Genomic DNA, 26,211 nt, shown 5'->3' with positions numbered 1-26,211 from the left:
CCTTCAAATTAACTGCTAATCCTAGAGGTTCACATACTTTTGCCACTCACAGATATGTAATATTGGATCATTTTCCTCAATAAATAAATGACTAAGTATAATATTTTTGTCTCATTTGTTTAACTGGGTTCTCTTTATCTACTTTTAGGACTTGTGTGAAAAGTGAAAATCTGATGATGTTTTAGGTCATATTTTTGCAGAAATATAGAAAATTCGGTTGGTTCACAAACTTTCAAGCACCACTGTACATGTTGATCCTGAGACCAAGATGCTGACCTCTTCTGCTCCTCGGACCTGCCTGATCCATCCTGATGCCCTGTGTCTGTCTGGGTCTCATCACATCGCTCCTGTAGAGGACGGCCCCATATGGACAGTCGAAAGTCGGACTTGGAAGACGCTCTAGACACTTACAGTAATGCTTTTGTGTTTGAGGACTTCAGTTAACTTGCTAACTTTAGGACTGCAGTTGTCATGAACAGTTCTGGACTCAAGTTTCCATCAGTGACAGATAGAAAATTGCCTGACAGATATCAAGCAATGGTTAAACAACAACTGTCTTCAGTTAAACAATGAGAAAACTGAAACTTTGATAGTGGCTCCAGACAAGGTGGTCCCAGACATCAGAAAACACGTTAGCTTTTTAGGCTCTTCTGATAAATCAAATGCTAGAAATTTGGGTGTCTTATTTGATAGTTCAATGTCGTTTGAGCATCACTCCAATCAACTATACTCAGCAAAAATAAAAACTTGACACTCATTATTTTTCAAATAGTGTTTAGAAACTTTTCTTGAAAGAGTTCTTGTTGTGATTATGGTTAAATGCATTGTCAAGGGCATTACGTCACACATTCATTCTACTGGTCGGGCCTACGTAGCACGTGCGAGAGCACTGCACGCTAAAATCACGTTTCCACGTGACACAAGTGACGTGACCTATTGATACACGTGCAATTGATCTCACGGTAGCAGAGTAGAGTGTCGTCTCAGAAAAACAAGGTTTTATGGTTAATTATTCGTTAATTTGCAATGCCACGACTGTCAAACATTCAACGTGAACGTGCCATTGGCATGCTGAATACGGGAACATCCGTCACTGACGTTGCGAGGGTTATGGGATGCAGTCCACAGACCATCCATAATCTCCAGACACGTCTCCATCAAACTGGCACCACAGGAACCACTGGAACCCTCCACAGAACTTGCAGGAGCTTGGTGCCATGTTGGTACAAATATGGCGGCGCATTCCCCAAGCTGTGTTCAGACGCATCATCCAATCCATGAGGAGACGTCGTATCGCAGTTGTGAACGCCCATGGAGGACACACCCGATATTGACATGATTTCATTAAGTTGTGACTCACAGTTTTTGATCATGGACATTGTCGTCGCATTTCCGGTGGAACCGATTCCATGACAAACATGATCTGTATGCTACAGCATCTTTAATGACAAGATAATTGAATACAATCGTTATTTCAAACCTATTTTCCAAAATGTTCAAATTATTGACTTTGAAACGAGTGTAAAGTTTTTATTTTTGTTGAGTTTAGTTGGGAACTGTTTTTATCACCTAAAGGAACATTTCAAAACTCAGACTGCTGGTGTCAAAAGCTGAACTTGAGATGATTTATCCACGCTTTTATATCTTCTTGTTTAGATTACTGCAACAGTCTTTTAACCTGTTTAAATAAATCAGCTTTGGACCGTCTTCAGACCATGCAAAATGCTGCAGCAAGACTTTTAACTGGCACCAATAGAAGATCTCACATTACTCCAGTCTTGGCTTCTCTTCATTGGTTGCCAGTAAATTTTAGAATTCATTTTAAGATTTTAGTATTTACTTTTAGGGCCTTACATGGTCAAGCTCCACAATATATTGCTGACCTGCTGAAACCCCATTCTTCTTCTCGTGCTCTGAGGTCGATAGGTCAGATGTTGTTGGTTGCCCCACGTACTCGGTTCAAAACTCGTGGGGATCGGGCGTTTCAGGTAGTGGCACCAAGACTGTAGAACTCTCTCCCGCTTTCCTTACGCTGTACTGACTCTTTTAAAAAGCAGTTGAAGACATTTTTATACAGAAAAGCTTTTAATTAATTAAATTGGTGTTTCACAGTGTATTGTGTTTTATTTTATTGTGTTTTATCCGTGAAGCACTTTGTGATTTTTATCTGTGAAAAGTGCTATATAAATAAAATGTACTTACTTACTTACTTACTTACTTAATGAACGGTTTATAACTTCAACAAAACAGACTTCATGTTAAAACTATAATGATTTTCCTGGTTTCACAGTTATACTTTGTGACTATATAGGACACAGTTACAGAAGCAAGTTATTTAGAATCACGCTATCTGTTATCACCCAGATGAGGATGGGTTCCCTTTTGAGTCTGGTTCCTCTTGAGGTATCTTCCTCATGTCCTCTGAGGGAGTTTTTTCCTTGCCACCGTCGCCTTAGCCTTGCTCACTGTGGATAGATTAGGGATAAAATGAACTCATGTTTGAAGTCCATAAATTTCTGTACAGCTGCTTTGCGACAATGTCTATTGTTAAAAGTGCTATAAAAATAAACTTGACTTGACTTGGGGCGGCACGGTGGTGTAGTGGTTAGCGCTGTCACCTCACAGCAAGAAGGTCCGGGTTCGAGCCTCGTGGCCGGCGAGGGCCTTTCTGTGTGGAGTTTGCATGTTCTCCCCGTGTCCGCGTGGGTTTTCTCCGGGTGCTCCGGTTTCCCCCACAGTCCAAAGACATGCAGGTTAGGTTAACTGGTGACTCTAAATTGACCGTAGGTGTGAATGTGAGTGTGAATGGTTGTCTGTGTCTATGTGTCAGCCCTGTGATGACCTGGCGACTTGTCCAGGGTGTACCCCGCCTTTCGCCCGTAGTCAGCTGGGATAGGCTCCAGCTTGCCTGCGACCCTGTAGAACAGGATAAAGCGGCTAGAGATAATGAGATGAGATGACTTGACTTGAATAGAGCTGGATTCCTTCACCACGTAGCACAGTGAAGTGTTTTGCTAGATAGGTTGGAGACGGATTAGGATTAATATGTCCTGTTTTTGAGAGACACACATACACAAGAGCAATGGTTCATAAATGGCTACCCTTAGAGTGTGTCATGATGATCGATTCCCAAAATTCTACAGTCTTACACATGACTCAGACAGTTGCACAAGATTTGTACCCTTGAGACAGAGTTTCCTAAAAACAGAGGATAGAGGCGTGTCTCAGCTACTGTACGTACGATTCTGAGCCAGGAATTGAGTGCATTTTGCTTACAGGATATATCATCTCAAGCAAGGAACCATATTAAATCCAACTCCAGTGTCTGATATATATATAGTGCTGAAATGTATATGTTGGCTGTGAATTTACTACACATAAATATGATACTATTACATTAAAGAAGCATTTTAATCAGACACAGTACTGATTTCAAAGACTGAATTATTTCGTTCCTTGAGATAAAACAAAATTATGAATTAACTTCAAGGGAAACGTTGGGATTTTCTTTTAACCTGCATCCTATTTTCCAATATTTCCCATGTTTACAAAAAGGATCCTTTCCTTGTCATCAGACACGCATTCATCTTGTCATAATCAGTTAAATATTTGAGCATATCGTGCTTTGGAAAGAGGCTTCTTCACAAATACTGCGTGACTTCTCCTTTTGTAAACATCAGAAAGCAGCCCCTGTGCGATAATCGACTACAGGCACTGAATTGGCGCTGCATCAGAGACCAGAAGCAGAGAAACGCAAAACGATGACTGTAGAGCCGGTTATTTTTTCCAGTGTCTTTACAGTTACTGAGATAAATAAACACAGGTGTGTCTCTGTAGGGATCCTTTCCATGTCGTCAGACGCTTATAATCACATTATGGGCATGTTAGTGACCAAAACAAGTGCTTTACGTTGACACGGATGATTGTCCCATAGGATTACACTGCATAGCCTCTTTGCAGTTGCTGGTTATAGTGTTCTAACACAATATTGGACTGATTTCAATTGTTTTTCTCATCTCATCTCATTACCTCTAGCCGCTTTATCCTGTTCTACAGGGTCGCAGGCAAGCTGGAGCCTATCCCAGCTGACTACGGGCGAAAGGCGGGGTACACCCTGGACAAGTCGCCAGGTCATCACAGGGCTGACACATAGACACAGACAACCATTCACACTCACATTCACACCTACGGTCAATTTAGAGTCACCAGTTAACCTAACCTGCATGTCTTTGGACTGTGGGGGAAACCGGAGCACCCGGAGGAAACCCACGCGGACACGGGGAGAACATGCAAACTCCACACAGAAAGGCCCTCATCGGCCGCGGGGCTTGAACCCGGACCTTCTTGCTGTGAGGCGACAGCGCTAACCACTACACCACCGTGCCGCTGATTTCCCTACTTACAATTATTAATGAAGTTATGGACCAATTAAACCTTAATGAGCAGTTCAACAAAAATAGCTTCTTCTTGGTCAATTCCTTGCCATTTTGGATTCTTTCTGGCAAATAGGTCAGTATTCCCAGGATAGATATTGCTCCTATATACAGCTTGTATATAGTGTATATAGCTTGCAACATTTATTGCGCAAGGTGGCCCACTTTAGATCACTTCTGGACTAGATGGGGCCCAAAGTGAGCTACGCCATCATTTGTGGTCTCATTTTGAGTTTTCAAATTAGTAAAAGAATGCAGTAAAATAAAAATATTTTCGGTAAAATGTCATGATCTTCTTTAAAGGAAACATGACCATGTTTTGAAAGATACTCTGACCTAGTACTCATCTGTACTGCTTACATCTCATTTTAAAGGGAATCTGAGATGTTTTTAACCTGGGCCCTATTTTCACATCTTTTTGGATCCAAATATTTACTAGAGAGAAAAACAATTGAGGGTGGCATGGTGGTGTAGTGGTTGGCGCTGTTGCCTCACAGCAAGAAGGTCCGGGTTCGAGCCCCGTGGCCGGCGAGGGCCTTTCTGTGCGGAGTTTGCATGTTCTCCCCGTGTCCGCGTGGGTTTCCTCCGGGTGCTCCAGTTTCCCCCACAGTCCAAAGACATGCAGGTTAGGTTAACTGGTGACTCTAAATTGACCGTAGGTGTGAATGTGAGTGTGAATGGTTGTCTGTGTCTATGTGTCAGCCCTGTGATGACCTGGCGACTTGTCCAGGGTGTACCCCGCCTTTCGCCCGTAGTCAGCTGGGATAGGCTCCAGCTTGCCTGCGACCCTGTAGAACAGGATAAAGCGGCTACAGATAATGAGATGAGATGAGATGAGATGAGATAAAACACAAGATAATAAGATGTGCTTGATCATGTGCTATTTTATCAGCTGTCGAACAACAAACGGGGAAGCCGTATTGTAAAATGAAACCATATTTGCAGTTATTAATGCAATAAATAAAACTAGGACTATTCACACAAGAATATTTTGGAAAGATACAAAGACTCTGATTCGATGTTTATTTTAAAGCTTGGCATCTTCCCATTTGTATATTATCATTTTAGTTGTTTTTAGTTTTCAATGTCATATTGTATATTACTCTTCATTTACAGCCTATTACATTTGACAGGAATAGAAAAACAACAACAATAACAACAACAAGTGATCTGATTCTTCATACTGCGTTTTCTATTCCCTTTGGAAATTAACTTCGGGAGGTATGTAACCCAGGTCTGAATATGAGGAACTTCCCTCACATAATGAACAGTTATTCTACGAAATTGAGTCGTACATGAGCTGATAGTTGACGATTCGCATAGCGTCTCATCGGCTATCAGCCATGTACGACGAGATTGATGCCCCTTTTCCACCAAAGCAGTTCCAGGGCTGGTTTGGGGCCAGTGCTTAGTTTGGAACCGGGTTTTCTGTTTCCACTTACAAAGAACTGGCTCTGGGGCCAGAAAAACCGGTTCCAGGCTAGCACCAACTCTCTGCTGGGCCAGAGGAAAGAACCGCTTACGTCAGCGGGGGGCGGAGTTGTTAAGACCAACAACAATAACAAGACCGCGAAAGATCGCCATTTTTAAGTGACGAGAAGCAGCAGCTATACAAACGCAAAGTCATCCATTATTATTATTATTATTGTTGTTGTTGTTGCTGCTGCTGCTTCTTCCATGTTGTTTTTGCTTCGATATTCGCGCCAAGGTTTATGCAAACGTAGCGATGTAACTGACATATACAGCGACGTAATGACGTGGCTTCCCTTAGCACCGTGAGCTATGGAAAAGCAAACTGGTTCTCAGCTGGCTCGCAAGTTGAACGAGTTGTGAACCAGCACCAGCACTGGCCCCGAACCAGCCCTGGAACTGATTTGGTGGAAAAGGGGTATGAGTGGAATAACTGTTTTATTCTATCCACATTCACTGTATTTTGAGAAACAGAGCATTTTTATTTTTTGCAAATTCGATTCATAAAAACTTTATACAAAATGTCGACAAAATCATTTCCGCTTAGAATGTAAACAAACCGGCGAAATGACAGTCGCAATTTGTGAAAAATGCGATAATAATAATTCTTGAAAAATAAAATAAGATACATTCTTACTGTCAAATAATTTTATTCCATATTTTGTTGCTTTTTTTGTATTATTTGGGGTTTTGTTTTCGAGTAGAGTTTTTATTTTGACCTCGGTTGGTTCAGCAATACGCTCCGCCATTTTGTTTTTCTCTACTCACGGTATATGAGCTGATATCCTAGTAGTAGAGTAGCCAGTCAGAGTGGATGATTGCTCATATCCAGTGAATGTGGATAGAATAAATATTGATGTAATTTATTAACTTAAAACACAAATTCTGAATATGACCCATGTTGCATACCTTCATATTCTGTCTGATGGCTTGGCCTGCTTTACCATTCACTTTCCTTATATGGTCAGTGCTTCCTGTTATATTTATTATATTGCCCTGCTGTTTCTTGCAAAGTATTACTGTCTTATTATTCTATGGATTTTCAAGCCTATTCTTGTTTTTTTTTTCCCTCCTAATTTTGGCCTTTAACCTTCAACCTTTTGTATTTTTTATAATCCTATTAGTACCTGGCAGTACATTTGCATTAATATTTGAAAATATTTCCCAACGTACTGCATTGAATTTGTACTCTTGAATTTGTGAAATGATTTAACTACTCCTCTGTGGAAATGTAATCAGTAATCAGGACCAGGCATTAGCACTGACCTCTGACCTTTGAGTCAGAATTCAACACTGCATTAACCCTTAAATCCCCAGGTACTCATCAAGTGATGTTTTTTCAGGAGGTGAACTGCAGGAGAGCTGTAACACTAGCAGAAGTCTGCTAAAGGGTATGATGAAGAATGTAGTGAAGCATATGGCATGGATCTGCACAGACAGGTGTTTGTTAATGGCTGCAAGTGAGTAACAAATCGATTTACTCCGAATAATCTTATCCATGTCCACGGAAGCGTGTGCTATCCAGGAGAGGTTTTTTTTTTTTAATACAACAAGAGTGTTTACTTTGATACTGTCAAAGGTGAATATTTCAAACTGAATAATGCAGAACGGAGTTCAGAGAGTGCCATAAAACTAAACCGGAAAGAAAAGAGGCTCATAATAATCATAACAGCATAATCACACACAATTTTCAACATATTTGAATCATGACGCACAGATATGGGTAATTCAGAAATACTTTTGAGAGGCCTACATGCATATAATTTTTTCCCCCCAAACTCAAGCTGAAGTTTATGTTCGTAAATCATAAATCACAAAACCCAACAGTCCTTGTTCTACAGTATATGACATTAGCACATAAGTAATGTATCTCATCTCATCTCATTATCTGTAGCCGCTTTATCCTTCTACAGGGTCGCAGGCAAGCTGGAGCCTATCCCAGCTGACTACGGGCGAAAGGCGGGGTACACCCTGGACAAGTCGCCAGGTCATCACAGGGCTGACACATAGACACAGACAACCATTCACACTCACACCTACGGTCAATTTAGAGTCACCAGTTAACCTAACCTGCATGTCTTTGGACCGTGGGGGAAACCGGAGCACCCGGAGGAAACCCACGCGGACACGGGGAGAACATGCAAACTCCGCACAGAAAGGCCCTCGCCGGCCCCGGGGCTCGAACCCAGGACCTTCTTGCTGTGAGGCGACAGCGCTAACCACTACACCACCGTGCCGCCAGTAATGTATCTATCAACTTAATTATATTTTACATTTATTTCTTACAATCCAAACCCAACATTACAAAACATCATTACCTGTAAGTTAGCTAAGCTGCTTTTCTTATGAGTGCAACACAACAACAAGCAGACTTATATGTCTAATGCACACTTTAACATACTGTACCAGTCAAAAGTTTGGACACACCTTCTAAATCAGTGTTTTTTCTTTATTTTTATGAATTAAAATTCACTTCATGTCTTAAAGTAATGATGAGTGCCGTTTCACTTTACTTAGTTGAGCGGTTCTTGATGTAATATGGACTACTACAGCTGTGGTGTGGAATTGGGCTATTTACTGTATTTTTATTATTTATGACAGTATTTACTGTTTGTTCTTAAACACATTAAGAAGGAAAGAACCTACTCCACTAATTAACTTTTGTTGAGGCACAAAATACTGAAAAACCTCTGAATGAGGAGGGGTGTACAAACTTTTGACTGGTATTGCTCGAAAAGAAGTTACAGCAAGTTCTAGTGATTGGTAAACTAAGCTAGGGTAAAACTCGTAAACTACACAGAACAATGTCCAGAATGTCTATATTGTCAATCAAAAAACAAAAAAACAAAAAAACAAAAAGGTTTGGACAAATCACAGAAATGGCAGAAATCAGGAGCAATACTTTGAACTGAGCAGGTGATTATTGTGATTGGGAAAGAAATATATACAGTGGATAAAAAAGCGTACACACCCTGTTAAAATGATCGTTTTTTTCTGATGTAAAAAAAATGAGACCATGATAAATAAATTCAAAACTTTTCCCACCTTTAATGTGACCTACAACCTGTACAATTCAACTGAAAAACAAACAAATCTGTGAGGGAGAAAAACATAAAACATAAAAAAAGCTGGTTGCATAAGTGTGCACACCCTTAAACTAATACTTTGTTGAAGCACCTTTTGATTTAATTACAGCATTCAGTCTTTTTGGGTCGGAGTCTATCAGCCTGCCACATCTAGACTTGGCAATATTTGCCCACTCTTCCTTGCAAAAGCGCTCCAAATCTGTCAGATTGCGAGGGCGTCTCTTGTGCACAGCCCTCTTCAGGTCACCCCACAGATTTTCAATTGGATTTAGGTCTGGGCTCTGGCTGGGCCGTTCCAAAACTTTTTTGGGGTCATTGTTGTGCTGAAAGATGAAATTCCTCTTCATCTTCATCTTTCTAGCAGACACCTGAAGGTTTTGGGCCAAAGTTGACTGGTATTTAGAACTGTTCATAATTCCCTCCACCTTGACTAAAGCCCCTGTTCCATCTCATCTCATCTCATTATCTGTAGCCGCTTTATCCTGTTCTACAGGGTCGCAGGCAAGCTGGAGCCTATCCCAGCTGACTACGGGCGAAAGGCAGGGTACACCCTGGACAAGTTGCCAGGTCATCACAGGGCTGACACATAGACACAGACAACCATTCACACTCACATTCACACCTACGGTCAATTTAGAGTCACCAGTTAACCTAACCTGTATGTCTTTGGACTGTGGGGGAAACCGGAGCACCCGGAGGAAACCCACGCGGACACGGGGAGAACATGCAAACTCCGCACAGAAAGGCCCTCGCCAGCCACGGGGCTCGAACCCGGACCTTCTTGCTGTGAGGCGACAGCGCTAACCACTACACCACCGTGCCGCCCGCCCCTGTTCCAGCTGAAGAAAAAAACAACCCCAAAACATGATGCTGCCACCACCATGCTTCACCGTGGGTATGGTGTTCTTTTGGTGATGTGCAGTGCTGTTTTTGTGCCAAACATACCTTTTGGAATTGTGGCCAAAAAGTTCAACCTTGGTTTCATCAGACCATAACACATTTTCCCACATGCTTTTGGGAGAGTTGATGTGGTTTTGTTGCAAAATTTAGCCGGGCCTGGATGTTTCTCTTTGACCCTACCTCACAGTCCAGACATATGGAGAATACAGGAGATTGTTGTCACATGTAGTACACAACCAGTACTTGCCAGAAATTCCTGCAGCTCCTTCAGTGTTGCTGTAGGCCTCTCGGCAGCCTCCCTGACCAGTTTTCATCTTGTCTTTTCATCAATTTTGGAGGGACGTCCAGTTCTCGGTAATGTCACTGTTGTTCCATATTTTCTCCACTTCTTGATGACGGTCTTCACTGTGCTCCATGGTATATCTAATGCCATAGAAATGTTTTTGTCCCCTTCTCCTGACTGATACTTTTCAACAATGAGATCCCTTTGATGCTTTGTAAGCTCTCTGTGAACCCTGGCTTTTGCTGGAGGATGTGACCGAGTAAATGTCTAAACTTTATTTGGGGTTAATCAGAGTCATTTTAATTGATGGCAGGTGTGAACCCAAAAAGACCGAATCCTGTAATTAAATCAAAAGGTGCTTCAACAAAGAATTAGTTTAAGGGTGTGCACACTTATGCAACCAGCTTATTGTATGTTTTTTATTTTTTATATATTTTCCACCCTAACAGATTTGTTTGTTTTTCAATTGAGTTGTACAGGTTAGAGGTCACATTAAGGGTGGGAAAAGTTTTGAAATTATTTATCGTGGTCTCATTTTTTTTTACATCAGAAAAACCGATCATTTTAACACGGTGTGTACACTTTTTATATCCACTGTATAGATATAGACTTCCAAACTTCCTGTCTTCCTCACCATTTAGAGCCACACTTGCATCAATATATCAGTACACCATTTCTTTTTTGTCTGCATTTTGCTTGATTAAAACAAACCAGTGGTGTTGTTAGGCCCTATCACTCGGGGTTATAGCCCCAGATATTTTGAGCCTCACCCCGGGTATTTTCACCCTCATAAAAAGTAAGAGATTAATAGAAAACAACTGATTGAAACAGATCGGAACTTGACTTGCCACATCCAAAGATGGAGGGGGGGATAATTGAGCACTGCACAGTCCACCTTCAGAATTTTGGTAACCGCCAACAGAAGAAGAACATTCAGAACTAGTTGAAAGACAACTTAAAAAAACCCCACAATCCTTTATTGTTGGATTTTTCAAGATGAAAACAGATGGTAAGTCATTGACCGTGGGTGTGTATATAGAATGTATTAACAGTGTAACCTATTGAATTGTGTTGTTGCACAGAAACCACTCCGTGTAGCCTGGTTATGTTGAATTTACAGTGAAGGGTCTGTATGATTGGTGAGCCAGGTCGGTGAGCTGAAAAGTTGGAGTGCTTTAATGCAGGGGTTCTCAACCTTTTCTGCTTCAAGACCCACCTTGAAGCCATACTTGTAACGAGTCGGGGCCCATTAAAAAAAGATCTCCAATTACTTTGGCTTATCCATTCTATGAGAATCTAATAATCTATTGTAAAGTGTATTAATAGGATGCAACATCACTCCCTGTTACAGACGGGAGCCCAGGAATTAAATAAATGCAATAAAAACAAACTGTTATTAATTGTAGGTATTGTATTTAAAACTCTATGGATGTGCCAGAAGCGAACATAAAACCATGCATGCAGGGCATTCTCAGTCAAAAGGGATTAATGATCCAAAAGTGGAGTCTGGTCCATTAACACAAGAACTTATTGCCATGTTTGTGTACAGCAAACAAGCTAGTTATTAAAACCAAGAAGTGCACTCAAAAGAAGTGGATATAGACTAGAAACCACTCAATGGGATTCGATCCTTACACACTAACAAAAAAGGATTTTTCCTACAGGTTGGAAAATTATCCATCCATTGAGTTCCCCGACATCTCAAACTACCTAGTGCTGCAGATATCGTTCTACACGGACACACAGATGAAAACCTGGAAGAGCATGGAGGCGAACAACTTTTTATATGTGGCTGGGTTAAAGATCTGGGGATCAGGACACTACAAGATAGACGGTGGTAGATGGATCTAAGTGCAGGAAGAGTATTTATTAGCAGGTGTGATATTTACAAAAACAAAACACAAACAAAAGCAGAATCCTAAAGCAGAGTATTTAAACAGCGTTATAAACATGGCTAACGTGATAGTGATAATGATACTTCGCAAAGCCTCTGTAAAAACAGCATCTGTATCCGTATCTGTCCGTATTTGCTGATTTCGCTCAAATTAGTATCAGGTGTTTCCCATAACGACTGGGTCCCAAGAATGCGCACCACGCACTCCGTGAGCGAGCACAGCCGCTTGAGCTGCGCCAGACTCAAGTTCGTGAAGGCGTGACAGTTAAGTGTTTGCGTGCTGTGTGACCACACCTTTTAGCTCACCATGCATCACCACCAAAATGCCTCATTTTCATCAATAACCCATTACAAAGCATCATGAGCTGTATTGTGACTGTAGCTTAATGAGGCAAATGTGACGTCGGATGCAACCCAGCACTGTATCCAACTACAAGTAAAAATTAGCTTCAACTTGGGGGAAAAACAATTTGCGGCCCACTAGATGGCACGTCACGGCCCACTAATACACCGTAGCCCAACGGTTGAGAAACACTAGTTTAATGAATATCTACAGTGGTGCTCTATTTGCACCGACTAAGTTGATTTCACAAATCAACAACAATTTGTGTTGATGTAGACACCAGGAGTCGCCCTGATATCGTTTAATCATATGTTTTAATGCTACATGTAGCCTATGCAGAACCAGCCAGCCTCCATCCCATAGCCAGCCTTTGGCATATTAGTCACATATAGGGATAATAATATATATATATATATATCTCATCTCATTATCTCTAGCCGCTTTATCCTTCTACAGGGTCGCAGGCAAGCTGGAGCCTATCCCAGCTGACTACGGGCGAAAGGCGGGGTACACCCTGGACAAGTCACCAGGTCATCACAGGGCTGACACATAGACACAGACAACCATTCACACTCACACCTACGGTCAATTTAGAGTCACCAGTTAACCTAACCTGCATGTCTTTGGACTGTGGGGGAAACCGGAGCACCCCCATGCGGACACGGGGAGAACATGCAAACTCCACACAGAAAGGCCCTCGCCGGCCCCGGGGCTCGAACCCAGGACCTTCTTGCTGTGAGGCAACAGCGCTAACCACTACACCACCGTGCCACCCTCTCTCTCTCTCTCTCTATATATATATATATATATATTAAATAATAATATAGGGATAATACATTATATGGGTCCGTCTCAGAAACTGGGTACTGTGGGGGTACCCCACTAAATATACTCACAGTCAATAAACTATACGGTTTTGAATGGTGATGTTGGTTTTAATTTGAAATAAAAAGATGAAAGAAATAATACAGGTAAAACTAAATCTTCGATGTGAATACTCTATTCAGAATTTGGCAAAAATTCTGCAAATTTGTGGAAAAATGGCGGCTTGATCTGGGACATGATAAATGGTTGACTACATCGCATTCCCTTAAAAAGGTTGTAGTCCATTGAAAAGTCAACAGTTATCACTAATTGTATTTTAAGTTGTAACTTTATACACCTAAGGATTGGTGCGCTCACAGAATAATCATAACCGTAATAAAACATCATGCAAAATATTTGATCACCGTTGTAACTCTGTTTTCCGCAGACCCAAAACCAATACGATTGTGTGTTTTGATCTAAACGGAAAGCCTCAGGGTCAAGGTCACTACCTCACCAAAAGTAAGAACTTAAAATCACTATGCCATATAAAAATTTAGTTATAAATCAGCAATTTTGTTTTTTAAAATGAAAGCTGAAAGTTAGGTATAGAATATGTTTCTTACAAAATATGTTACGATGGTAGCTGGTCTTGTATGAATTTCTGAGCTATAAAATGAGTCGTGGTCTATTTTTTACCGTAGCGTGTTATTTGTGTGTGGGGAAGGACACACATTAACAATTTGCATGTGTAGAATGGAATTTTCCACTCCAGCAGTTAGAAGTTGATCGTGCTTCCATTTGCGGTCTTTCTGTTACGCGGGTGATCTGTTCGGATGTTTTCACTGAAAAGCTGAGTTTTGACAGTTTTATTTTGTTTTAGTCTTGCAGTATAAGGCAATAGAATGTTTCTTTTTCATCTTACTTTCATATTTCGTAGTGTTTGCGTATTTTTGGCCAATATTTTGCAACCATGGTCAATTTAGATCGAACTTTTGATAGAATCTACGGACAGTCATTTTGCCCCGCCCCCGCCTCGTGCTCCGTCCGGTGCGGTAGTGATGTCCCGTTGCTCGCGCGCCACAGCAGAGACCCGCGCGACCTTCAGCCGGTACAGTCGCTGTTCTTTTACCACCGCCGTTATTCTCATCTTTCCGGTGCGTTCTTGATTTTTCCATTGTGTCCTATTTCACCGTATCAAATACCCAAACTGTATCATATTATTCATATTTAAGTGAATAATCAATTCAGTCATCATAACTTGGCATTTTTAACCCAAGCAATCAAAAAGAGGAAATTTATTCAATATTTTCACTCATCTGTGAAGGAGGGGCTTTAATTCTTCATGATGTAGTTATTTTATATGGAAATCAATTTTACAAAAGCATTTGAATTGTAATCAAAAAATATTTCCCCAGTGGAGGCCAGATAAAGCAAGATGCTTTCTTTACTCTTATTAAACATGACAAAAGAAACATTGAGTGTTAGGTAAATGCAAAAAAAATAGTAAAATTAGAAAATTTATTTTTTGACCATAATGTCCCAAATGAGAGACCAGTTTCTGAGACGGACCCATATATATGGGCGGCACGGTGGTGTAGTGGTTAGCGCTGTCGCCTCACAGCAAGAATGTCCGGGTTTGAGCCCCGTGGCCGGCGAGGGCCTTTCTGTGTGGAGTTTGCATGTTGTCCGCGTGGGTTTCCTCCGGGTGCTCCGGTTTCCCCCACAGTCCAAAGACATGCAGGTTAGGTTAACTGGTGACTCTAAATTGACCGTAGGTGTGAATGTGAGTGTGAATGGTTGTCTGTGTCTATGTGTCAGCCCTGTGATGACCTGGCGACTTGTCCAGGGTGTACCCCGCCTTTCGCCCGTAGTCAGCTGAGATAGGCTCCAGCTCGCCTGCGACCCTGTAGAACAGGATAAAGCGGCTAGAGATAATGAGATGATATATATATATATATATATATATATATATATATATATATATATTTTTTTTTTGCCACAGGATATTAATGTCAACATAAATTTGTGTTGTCCAGACTCTACAAATGAGCTGCTGCGATCAACTGAGCCTGGATACACTGGAGAAAATGGTATTTATGTACATGCACGTGTGAGAGAAACTTGGAAGATATATTTATATGATCATATTCTTGTGAGATGGGATGTCATCTGGGATTTTGAATGTTGTACTGTTATCATGTAGTTTAGAATTTGTCTTTGTGGTCCTAAAGGAGAGATATCGGAGTGAAAAATGATATACTTTTATTACACTGATGATAAATTTTACTTGTGATATTTAATAGTCACTTGACACGTGCATCAGTTTCCTGACACATCATGGGTGTTGATAATAACTTAATAATACGGACACAGAACCTGAAGAACTACATAAACAGAGCGGTGCAAAAATCAGTAATAAAGATGTAAAGATGTCATAACCTTTGAACGTGTGTGGGTGATAATACTTCTGTAAAGTTAGATATAACCTTGCCAACCTATCAATGCCAATCTCCCTTAAAAAATACAAGCTCCAGGAAAACTGAACTTAACCCCTGGTCTTTACTATAGCTAGAAATGCTCCTGGAACAAACTTTGCTTTGTAGAATGAGATGTGATGAAATATAAGCTAGCTAGCGACCATACTAACATGGAGAAACATTATTAATCACTGTAAATTCTGAGAAGTGGAGCTTTATGTTCATGTTTATGGTTCAGTAAAACAATAATTCCAGTGGTCCTGGGTATGACTTTAAACTGCAACCGGTGGGGAGTCTCAGGTTTGGGAGGACTTGAGTATTGGGGAAAGTGGAGTTACCCCTTAATCACCATTGCTCCCAGGTCTGCTCTAACCTGGAGTGGTAGCACCTGCCTGGGTTCCAACTATGGGTTAAATATTACATCACAAATAAGGTGCTGGCAGCAGGGTGCTGTTTGGTGCAATGTGGCAGATGAACCCAACAGAGTCAATGGCACACCACCAGATGGCATGTGGAAGAGCCACTCAAATAGCCAATGGATGGCATCACTCGGCAAGTCAATTGTCACTTCCATACCCATCAGGTCTGTGGCAGTTTTGTGCACTACTTGGCATCAGGTCTGGAGGTCCAGAGAGACAATGCAGTAAGGTAAGACAAAAACATTTGGACAGCTGACGACGAATTCCAGTGGTTTTGTAGTTTCCTTTGCAGCCACTAGATCCCAAAGTCAAACAATGTACCTTTAAAACAACACTAATAGATATTACATGTCAGCTTGGATTACTGAGGTATAACATTTTTTAAATTATTTATAGATAGTCACATAAGGTGGCACCCAGTCTCCAAGGGACTAAAGATTGTATTTGATACAAGAAGCTAATCTTAGCAGAACTGGTATAGCCAGATTTCACTCAAATCACTCATGTTTGCCCATAAAAACAACTAATTCTGCCCTGAAATTGCTCACGTCACAACATGTTATTGCAAGGAAACCCATTTTTACTATTCATACCAGGCTTATCTTTGAATTTCAGAGGAGTAAAGAGTGTCCACAAACCAACTCCCAGAAGGCAACGAGCCTTTTTACAAGTTCCCAGAAGGCAAGGGGTGGCCCTTAGCAATGCTCTGAACAGCACTGTTTATTTTGCACTTCCTAATGACTGGACCATACACAGTGCCAACATTATCATGTTTACCATCTCTGAAATAGCAGAAATCTGTTGCTCTTATCAAATGGGCTTGGAGATCAAAAGCCTGGCAGAGGATGCATCTGGAGCAGGAATGGGAGTTCATCAGTGGTCATTAACACAGTCTGGGAGAAACTGAACACAGTTTTCTACCAATCTTCCTTGGTTGGTGGTGTTTTCCTCACATGGTGGATATGTAATACAGTATAAAGCATACATAGCAGTAGCCCATGCAAGGCTTGAGTTTTACTGTGCACTGCGTAGGTTTACTTGACTAACTGCATAACATTGTATTTTATTCTATCCACATTCACTGGATATGAGCAATTGTGCGCTCTGATTGGTGACTCTACGACTAGGCTATCAGCTCATATACTGCGAGTAGAGATAAACAAAATGGCAGAATGTGTTGCTGAACCAACCGAGGACAAAATAAAAAACTCTTCTCGAAAACAAAACCACAAAAAAATGCAAAAAAAAAAAGAAAGCAAAATATGGAATAAAAGTATTTGATGTTTGTTTTATAAATTTTTTTTTCAAGAATTATTATAAGAGCATTTTTTCACAAATTGCTCCTGTCATTTCACTGGTGCCAGACGTTTTGTATAAAGTTTTTATTGATCGAATTTGCAAAAAATAAAAATAAAATGCTCTGTTTTTCAAAATCCAGTGAATGTGGATAGAATAAAACAGTTATTCCATTCGATCGCGTCATACATGGCTTATAGCCGACTTGGCGCTATGCGACTCGTCACCTATCAGCTCATTTACGACTTGATTTTGTGGAATACAGTGGTGCTTGAAAGTTTGTGAACCCTTTAGAATTTTCTATATTTCTGCATAAATATGACCTAAAACATCATCAGATTTTCACACAAGTCCTAAAATCAAATCAAATCAAGTTTATTTGTACAGCGCTTTTAACAATAAACATTGTCGCAAAGCAGCTTTACAGAATTTGAACGACTTAAAACATGAGCTAATTTTATCCCTAATCTATCCCCAATGAGCAAGCCTGTGGCGACGGTGGCAAGGAAAAACTCCCTCAGACGACATGAGGAAGAAACCTCGAGAGGAACCAGACTCAAAAGGGAACCCATCCTCATTTGGGCAACAACAGACAGCCTGACTATAATATTAACAGTTTTAACAGGTATAACCCTCAACTGTCCTCATGGGGCCGTCCTTCACAGGAGTGGGGTGATAAAACTCCGACCAGACACAGGGCACCAGGATGGATCAAGCAGGTCCGAGGAGCAGAAGAGGCCAGCATCTCAATCCCAGGATCAACATGTAACTCAGAGGGACAGATGGGGGGGGGAGAGAGAGAAAGAAAACACGTTGTTAGGTATGCCCTAAAAATGACAAGTATTAAATCTGTGTGGTAGGCTCGCAGAGACGAGAGTCTTTACATCAGGCATGACGCACTAATAACTAAAAGTAGATAAAGAGAACCCAGTTAAACAAATGAGACAAAAATATCATAATTGGTCATTTATTTACTGAGGAAAATGATCCAATATTACATATCTGTGAGTGGCAAAAGTATGTGAAGCTTTGCTTTCAGTATCTGGTGTGACCCCCTTGTGCAGCAATAACTGCAACTAAACATTTGTGGTAACTGTTGATCAGTCCTGCACACCGGCTTGGAGGAATTTCACCCATTCCTCCGTACAGAACAGCTTCAACTCTGGGATGTTGGTGGGTTTCCTCACATGAACTGCTCGCTTCAGGTCCTTCCACAACATTTCCATTGGATTAAGGTCAGGACTTTGACTTGGCCATTCCAAAACATTAACTTTATTCTTCTTTAACCATTCTTTGGCAGAACGACTTGTGTGCTTAGGGTCGTTGTCGTGCTGCATGACCCACCTTCTCTTGAGATTCAGTTCATGGACAGATGTCCTGACATTTTCCTTTAGAATTCGCTGGTATAATTCAGAATTCATTGTTCCATCAATGATGGCAAGCCGGCCTGGCCCAGATAAAGCAAAACAGGCCCAAACCATGATACTACCACCACCATGTTTCACAGATGGGATAGGGTTCTTATGCTGGAATGCAGTGTTTTCCTTTCTCCAAACATAACGCTTCTCATTTAAACCAAAAAGTTCTATTTTGTTCTCATCCATCCACAAAACATTTGTCCAATAGGCTTCTGGCTTGTCCACGTGATCTTTAGCAAACTGCAGATGAGCAGCAATGTTCTTTTTGGAGAGCAGTGGCTTTCTCCTTGCAACCCTGCCATGCACACCATTGTTGTTCAGTGTTCTCCTGATGGTGGACTCATGAACATTAACATTAGCCAATGTGAGAGATGCCTTCAGTTGCTCAGAAGTTACCCTGGGGTCCTTTGTGACCTCGCCGACTATTACACAACTTGCTCTTGGAGTGATCTTTGTTGGTCGACCACTCCTGGGGAGGGTAATAATGGTCTTGAATTTCCTCCATTTGTACACAATCTGTCTGACTGTGGATTGGTGGAGTCCAAACACTTTAGAGATGGTTTTGTAACCTTTTCCAGCCTGATGAGCATCAACAACGCTTTTTCTAAGGTCCTCAGAAATCTCCTTTGTTCGTGCCATGATACACTTCCACAAACATGTGTTGTGAAGATCAGACTTTGATAGATCCCTGTTCTTTAAATAAAATAGGGTGCCCACTCACACCTGATTGTCATCCCATTGATTGAAAACACCTGACGCTAATTTCCCCTTCAAATTAACTGCTAATCCTAGAGGTTCACATACTTTTGCCACTCACAGATATGTAATATTGGATCATTTTCCTCAATAAATAAATTACCAAGTATAATATTTTTGTCTCATTTGTTTAACTGGGTTCTCTTTATCTACTTTTAGGACTTGTGTGAAAATCTGATGATGTTGTAGGTCATATTTATGCAGAAATATAGAAAATTTTAAAGGGTTCACAAACTTTCAAGCACCACTGTAACTGTTAAATGGATGCTATTAAATTGGACCCATTTCTTCCGAACCCCAATATTATGTTCATTTATGGGATGCCCCATTGACCCAGACTATCTCGTTACATTTTATATTAAGAGTTATAAAATGCAGTTTAAAACCCCTAGTCCAATGCAGAAGATCATACAGATGCAGGTTTAAGTTCATATTAAACATCAGAATGAAGAAAAAAAAGTGACTGTCGTGACTTGGACGTGGTTGTTGATCCCAGACAGGCTGGTTTGAGGACTGTATTTCAGAAACTGCTGATCTCTTGGGATTTTTACTCACAACACTCTTTATAGTTTACCCAGATTGGTATAATAACATCCAGCAAGCATGAGTTCTGGGTGTTGAAACATGCTTTGTTGATATGGTGAAGGTTCACAGAAACTAGGCAGTTGAAGATGGAAAAAAAAAGACCAGCTGACCTTTTTTTTTATCTTCAATTATCCAGTTTCTGTGATTTGGACTCCCTGGAGTCTCAGATTTGTATTCTTGGCTGACAGAAGTGACTCCTGATGTAGTCTTCTGCTCTTGTAGCTCATCCACATGAAGGTTCAACATGTTTTGAGATGCTTTTCTGCGCACTACAGTGGTAAAGAATGATTATTAACTCATCTGGCCAACAGGTGATGAGTTTATGCCATCATGTGTTGTCTGGCGTCCGTCCGGCATCGTCCATGTTTCACAAAAATAATTTCTTTTCTCTCAATTCTTCACCGATTTTTATTCTTTTTGGCAGGAAGGTGGGTCTGCCTGGGGTTCATATGGTTTCTACACAAATTTGCATAATTGCAATTAATAATGAAGATATGGAGTAATTAAGCCCTAATGAGCAGTTTCCATACAAATCGCTTCTTATTTAAATTCTTCACTGATTTTGATTCTTTCTGGCATGAAGGTAGGGGTACCTAGGGTGCATATAACTTCTACCCAGATTTGATTTCTCATGGGGCCTGAGTGAGCTACACTGTCATTGATAGTCTCATTCATTTCACAGTCTCCTTACTGTCAGTTTGAACCAGTCTGGTCATTTTTGTCTCTCATCAACAAAGAGTGTCCGCCTATAATTTGTAGAGCTTGTGCCATTCTGTGAGCTTGCTGAACATGGAAATCCCAGGATATCATCTGTTTCTGAAATACTCAAACTAACATCCATGACATGGTCAACATCATTGAGATTTTTATCCTTTCTGATGTGTCCTGTGAAGTAAAGGGTGGTATGACGGTGTAGTGGTTAGCACTGTCACCTCACAATGAGAAGGTTCTGGGTTTGAGCCCAGTGGCCGACGGGGGGCCTTTCTGTGTGGAGTTTGCATGTTCTCCCCGTGTCCACGTGGGTTTCCTCCTGGTGCTCCGGTTTCCCCCACAATTCAAAGACATGCAGTTAGGTTAACATGGGGTGGCCTTGGGCTGAAGTGCCCTTGAGCAAGGTACTTAACCCCTGACTGCTCCTTGGGCACTGTAGTATGGCTGCCCACTGCTCTGGGTGTGTGTGCATGTGTTCACTGCTTCAGATGGGTTAAATGCAGAGGATGAATTTAAGTGTGCATGTGACAAATAAAGGCTTCTTCTTAAATCTGTATCTGCATGATCTGATGGATTGTTCTGCTTCCGCGTGGTTTGCTGATTGGATGAAAGCGTAAATGAGCAAGTCGTGGCAAAAAGATAGAGATTTAGAACAGTACAAATGTTATTTTCATGAGACATGTAGCTTGGTTTCTTTGGTATTGGTTCAATATGTGTTCTGAAGACTTAAACATACACCCATTCTGTACACCTGCTGTTTTTGTGCATTTCTCTAATCAGCCGATCCCTTGACAGCAGCACAATGCATAAAATCATGCAGATACAAATCAAGAGCTTCAGTTAATAGTCACTTCAAACATCAGAATGGGATAAATTGTGATCTCAAACTAGTGTGACTTTCTTTCACTGTGGCATGAGTGTTGGTTTGAGCCAGATGGACTGGTTTGAGTATTTCAGAAACTGCTAATCTCCTGGGGTTTTCACACACAGCAGTCTCTAGAGTTTACACAGACAGAATGGTGCGAAAATCAAAACAAAACATTGAGTTGAGTGAGCGACAGTTCTGTGGGTGGCAACAAAAGCCTTGTTGATGAGAGAGATCAGAGGAAGATGGCCAGATTGGTTCGAGCTTTTTGACCAGGAAGGATATAGCAATTCATAATCACTCTTTACAACCATGGTGAGCAGAAAAGCATCTCAGCATGCAACAGCAGAAGACCACATTGGGTTCCAGTCCTGCAGCCAAGAACAGGAATTTTAGAATCAAGAACAAGTTCCTATTAAAGTCGCCAGTATGTGTGTGTGTGTGTGTGTATATATATATATATATATATATGGGGCGGCACGGTGGTGTAGTGGTTTGCGCTGTCGCCTCACAGCAAGAAGGTCCTGGGTTCGAGCCCCAGGGCCGGCGAGGGCCTTTCTGTGTGGAGTTTGCATGTTCTCCCCGTGTCCGCGTGGGTTTCCTCCGGGTGCTCCGGTTTCCCCCACAGTCCAAAGACATGCAGGTTAGGTTAACTGGTGACTCTAAATTGACCGTAGGTGTGAATGTGAGTGTGAATGGTTGTCTGTGTCTATGTGTCAGCCCTGTGATGACCTGGCGACTTGTCCAGGGTGTACCCCGCCTTTCGCCCGTAGTCAGCTGGGATAGGCTCCAGCTTGCCTGCGACCCTGTAGAAGGATAAAGCGGCTACAGATAATGAGATTATATATATATATATATATATATATATATATATATATATATATATGAATGCATCATAAGATAATATGAACAAGTTCATAGTACAACCCCAATTTAAAAAAAAGTTGGGACGCTGTGTAAACTGTAAATAAAAGCAGAATGTGATAATTTGCAAATCATGGAAACCCTCTTTTTCACTGAAAATAGTACAAAGACAACATATCAGATGTTGAAACTGAGAAATTTTATTGTTTTTTGAAAAATATATGCTCATTTTGAATTTGATATCAGCAACACATTTCAGAAAAGTTGGAACAGGGATGTGCTTACCACTGTGCTGCATCACCTCTAGTTTTAACAACACTCTGTAAATGTTTGGGAACTGAGGAGACCAGTTGCTGTAGTTTTGAAAGAGAAATGTTGTCCCATTCTTGCCTGATATACAATTTCAGTTGTTCAACAGTTCATGGTCTCCTTTGTCGTATTTTGTGCTTCATAATGTGCCAAATGTTTTAAATGGGAGACAGGTCTGGACTGCAGGCAGGCCAGTTTAGCACCCGGACTCTTTTCCAACTTTGCTGGAGGAGGTTATGTTTTCGCCTCCATTTGTTTATCTTTTCCCAATGTAAAAAGTATTGGACGGATTTTAATGAAATTTTGAAGAAAGGTGAGCCATGGGCCAAGGAACAATTGATTAGATTTTGATGCAAATCCAGATATGTATGTAGATCCAGAATTTTTTGGTCTGTTCCTAACGTAACTCAAAAAGTAGTGAACAGATTTGAATGAAATTTGATGTACAGCTTTAGTGCACCAAAGTGTACTCCTGAGTACTCTTCTAGTTACAGTATATAGATGACTTTAAAGGTCCCATGGCATGGTGGTTTGTTGATGCTTTAAACGGGCTCGTGGAGGCTTCCGGATGTTATATCCGCAGCCTTTCTCGAAATGAACCTTCAGCACGTAAATATAGCCTCCTGGGAGAAAGCCCCATTTCAGCACTTTTCCCAGTGTGTCGTTTTGCTAATGAGAAGCAGGAGGCGGGGAAAGGTAGAGGGCGGGGGCAGGCCATGGGGGGAGGGGGAGGGGCTTGACCAAGCTGCGCACACACATACTCGCTGTTATCAGCGCCTGTAGCCACACTGCTAAGACAAAACCCCGTTCTCCCTCGGACTCCTTTCGTAAACTCAACGTGACACAGAGAACAGAGAGTGAGAGTGTTCGGAGTGGTAGTTTACGAACGTATAATACCCTAGGCTTGAACACGCACTCCATAACCAAAGAGGATAGAAGCAGCAACTACAGCAACATATCGCTTATCCAACAGAAGACATGCATTGCGGAGCAATAGTCAAACATAAGCTCATAAGTTACAGTCAATTTCCAGACTAAACTCAGTTTAACAGAGCATGCTGCATGCTCTTTAGTTTTGTAGTGCAGATTACCTGGCTAACTGCAGGAAGCGGTTAGCTGCACAGCTAATGTAGCCATTGCTAGGCTAACGCACTGATTTTAAAACACGGCAAAACGACCAGTTATACACTTACTTGTTCGGTGTTTGTGGCTGATGCGGCAGGGATGCTTGGTACAGACCCAGGCTTCAGTGACAGTTGATGTGCAAAACCTGCCCTGTACTGTCCCAAGTTGTGGAAACATTCCTCAGGAAAATGCTTCCGACAAACATACACCATCTTAGGTAGACTCGACGGCGTATTATTGAAGTAAATAAAATTAAGCCACTGCGTCTTCAGGGGCTCTCCCGTCGGCAGTAAAAACAGACTCCTTTCTGTGTTGTCACATCCATGTACAGCACAATTTCCATGTTTCGCTCGCTTAGGTGATGCCATGTTGTTGTGTCCTCTATGGTCTCCTCACTACAACTGGGCGGGGCAATCCATACAGTGGGTGGGAATCCAGAGGGGGGGCGTGGGGATCATCTCCCTTGCTGACGTAGTAAAGGGAAGAGCTTCTCAACGCGCCGTTTTGACACGCCATTCTCAAATGTTGGGCATAGTTTGGTTTACACATTATGAAGTTTCTAGCCACTGGGGTGACTTAAGAAGGTCAGAGGAACTCATTTTAACGTTAAAAAACCTCAGAAAGTGAAAATTTCATGCCATGGGACCTTTAATAGAAAGTTAACAAATTTGCTTCAAACAGCATCTATGAGTTTATTGGTGATATAAAACACTGAAACATCCTTTTTCAGTTTTGATTTGAGGGGACATATTTAAGCTCACATCTATAAATCACAAGAGCAACTCGTCTAAACGTCATGAGTAAGCACCCCAGATGTCTCCTAAACACACACACACACTTGTCTTTTTTTCTTCTCTCTTTTCCCGACAGAGTGTCTCAGAACTGGTTTACTCAGGGACGCCCATGTCATGCATCAAACTCCAGTCATCATTTCCTGTTAATGTTGTCTACACATGCCTCTCAGAACAGAACTGTAAACTGTTAAATTCCTTCATGCATGAGATAAATATCTACCTGAAGCCTCAAACCTCACATGCACTGTGTACTGTCTTTCTAGGAAGATGAGAAGATAGAAAATACCGTAGGAGAAAGGTTATCTCTCTCTTTACCATTTTTCATATCAGACTATGTAACTTTGGAGCTGGTCCTTAGGGATCTGATGAAATGGAGCAGAGTGAAATCCAGTAAACTCGAGCTATTTAACATGACCATTCCACCCACCCACACACACACACACTTCATCTATAAACACTACATCCCACACACTGTAAACAGTCAGATAGAAATGTTGTCTGACTTTTTTTCATGACCTTTTGATCCTGTTCTCACCATCTGCAACACTTTCCGCTGAACTTCGACTATAACCACGTAAACTGTTTATTATATGTTTACATATTTAAGCCAAAGCAGTAGGTGAGTCGGAACAGAGTCCCAGAATGAGTGGAATAGTGGTTTTAAAAAGAAATCCATCCATGATGGCTTGGATATCAGTATTTATCATCAATTTCTGATGTTCAGGTATGAAAAAGATTGGTATTAGGATTACATGACAAACATCTTTCATCTAGCTTGCTGCTAATGCTACTCGCTATTATCTGGTGTTGCTGCTGTGCTAAGGTGACCAGATTTCTGAGAAGAAAACCAGGGACAGTTTTTGTTCGGTGGTGAAAATATCATTAAAACAATTGATGTTTTCATCTTTGTAATAAAAAAAGGGGGGGGATTTCTGGTTTTCATGTATTTTGATCATGCATTGCATTAAAAGTGGGATTTTATTCACTGAGTGCACTGTAGGCCGATTCTGCAACTGCTTGAGGTTCGCATTAATTAAAGACAACGTGAAAATCTCTGGTATCGGTACACAGTTTAGATTTATAGACTCTGAAATTGTAGGCTAGCTGACATAGATGTTTTAGACCCATGAAAGTAAATATATTAAATTAATTAATTACCAACTATGCCACTAGTAATGGACAATGCATTTAAAAATATACAAAACACACAACACAATTTCAATATATAGTTTACTTCAATCCAAGCAATTTCAAGGTATGGCAACATATTATTATTATTATTATTATTATTATTATTATTATATGGATTAAAGTAAAAAAGTGCACCAGAGAGGGGTCAGGTGATCCTGGCAATTCAGGCTGGTAAGGCACATCAT

This window comes from Neoarius graeffei, chromosome 7 (genome assembly GCF_027579695.1).
Source record: "Neoarius graeffei isolate fNeoGra1 chromosome 7, fNeoGra1.pri, whole genome shotgun sequence".
Taxonomy (NCBI): domain Eukaryota; kingdom Metazoa; phylum Chordata; class Actinopteri; order Siluriformes; family Ariidae; genus Neoarius; species Neoarius graeffei.
The sequence above is the reverse complement of the archived record's forward strand: the minus strand, read 5'-3'. Positions refer to the sequence as shown.